At 35.3% G+C, this 2153-nt stretch overlaps 1 protein-coding gene across 4 annotated transcripts in view; it reads right to left on the bottom strand.

Moving 5' to 3' along the window:
• P4HA1 (prolyl 4-hydroxylase, alpha polypeptide I) overlaps window positions 1-2153 on the bottom strand; it is a 117904-nt gene that overhangs the window by 95333 nt on the left and 20418 nt on the right. Inside the window, exon 2 of one of the 4 annotated variants that reach the window (XM_011991127.1) lies at window positions 512-619. The exons of the other annotated variants lie outside the window; for them this stretch is intronic. The gene's annotated coding sequence lies outside the window, so the exon portion shown is untranslated. The remainder of the gene's footprint in view (window positions 1-511; window positions 620-2153) is intronic. 4 annotated transcript variants of the gene reach the window in all.

The raw sequence follows: 2153 nt of genomic DNA on the forward strand, positions 1-2153 counted from the left end.
AAAACAAACAGCAACAACAGAATAGTTATCAGATCTCTAAAAGCAGAGAATTTCTAAACTTAAAAATAAGAAAATGCCCGGGCACAGTGGTTCACCTGTCTCTTATACACATCTAGATGTGTATAAGAGACAGTGGTAAGACCCTGTCTCTATTCAAAATAATAATGATAAAATATTTTTTAAGTTATAATACAAAAAAAAACTGGTGTTCACAGTAGATTCTTAAGTGGAAAAAGCAGATTAGATACACATGCAGTATATTACTTGTATATCTGTGCATTGAGAAAGACTAAGTATATGCATTAAATTATTTTAACCTGAATATGTATCATTTTTATAATAAAAAAATTAAAGAAAATATCAAATTATTTTAAAAGGACCTTTTAAAGGGGCAGCGAATAAACCTATACTCTGGGAATACACTGTATTTGTTTTTGCTGATTTTAAAACACTAAAAAATGGAAATTAAAAAATGCAAAACCAAAAAAAATCAACAAGTAGTAAGACTTACCAATTGAAGTAAAAAAGCCTGGATGAGCCAAAGACTGGGGAAGCAGAATTCCTATAATTAATATATACCAGATCATCTTGGAAGACTTAATTTTACAGGATCACACACCTACAACAGAAATACAGAAATGCAGCCATTACTTAAAAAATACAAAAGGAGGGAAGGAAAAGTTCCTTATCTATTATTTCTATGAAAAAGTAAAAGATTCCAAGGTTGCCCATAAAATTGATGTTATTATCAATTGTGTAATAATTTAATAATAGCTACTATCTTTTTTTTCTTATAATTAGAGTACTGCCATGACATTTCTTTTTTGTGGTTTTATTCTGTTTCTTTTTTTTCTTTTTTTTTGAGATAGAGTCTCTGTCGCCCAGGAGTCCAGTGGTGCGATCTTGGCTCACTGCAACCTCTGCCTCCCAGGTTCAAGCAATTCTCATGCCTCAGCCTCCCAAGTAGTTGGGACCAAAGGTGTGTGCCACCACACCTCGCTAACTTTTTGTCTTTTTAGCAGAGACAAGGTTTTGCTATGTTGGCCAGGTTGGTCTCGAACTCCTGGCCTCAAGTGATACACCCGCCTCAGCCTCCCAAAGCACGGGGATTATAAGCATGAGCCACTGCACCCATATTAGAGAAGAATGTATGTTTGTTATCACCTGATAATTTGTGCTTAAAAATTCATGCTGAGTTTGTTCTCCTTAGTCACTATTACAATTAGAGTAAATGAATAGCAGGTGGCTTTTTTGTATAGCCTGAAAAACAAGTTTTCTCTGTGATTTGGACCTATCCCATGAATTTCCCATAAAAATATACCAACTTATCTATTTAAATATTAAATATTACCAATACATTTTCAAAATGTTAGACTATATTTTAAAGGAAAAAGATTTCAGAGCTGATTAATCCTTAAAATTCCTAATTTGTTCCATCTTTTTCATATATATATATATTTTATATGTATTTTTGAGACAGTCTCAAACTCCTGACCTCAGGTGATCCGCCCGCCTCATCCTCCCAAAGTTTTGGGTGGATGGGCTGGTGCGTGAGCCATAGCACCCAGCCCATCTTTTTCCTATAACTTAAGTTTTTAAAATAAATTCAATCAAAAGTTGTAGATTTGGGGGCAATAAAGTGTTCTAAAATTGACTGGCCAGGTACAGTGGCAGGTGCCTGGAGTCCCAGCTACTTGGGAGACTGAGGCAGGAGGATCACTTGAACCCAGGAGTTCAAAGCCAGCTTGGACAAGATAGTAGGACCCCATCTCTAAAAAACAAATGAATAAATGAAATAAAATTGACTGTGGTGACTGACTGATGGTGGAATGACTCTGTGAAAGTACTAAAAACCATTGAATCATGAATACTAAATGGGTGAATTATAAGGTATATGAATTATATTGCAATGACACTGTTCTCTTGGTTTGGTTTTTTAAGAGACAGGGGTCTTGCTATGTTGTCCAAGTTGAACTCAAACTCCTGGGCTCAAATGATCCTCCCACCTCAGCCTCCTGCGTAGCTGGAAATACAGGTCTGCACCACTGTGCATGTCTTTTTTTTTTTTTTTTTAAGTTATAGAGAATCCAAAATGAATAAATCGCCATGTCCATTTAAACAAGTATTTTCTCTCAAAGGACCCAGACTTCAGT

The sequence above is a fragment of the Mandrillus leucophaeus genome, unplaced genomic scaffold, assembly GCF_000951045.1.
Source record: "Mandrillus leucophaeus isolate KB7577 unplaced genomic scaffold, Mleu.le_1.0 Scaffold39, whole genome shotgun sequence".
In the NCBI taxonomy this organism is placed as follows: Eukaryota; Metazoa; Chordata; class Mammalia; order Primates; family Cercopithecidae; genus Mandrillus; species Mandrillus leucophaeus.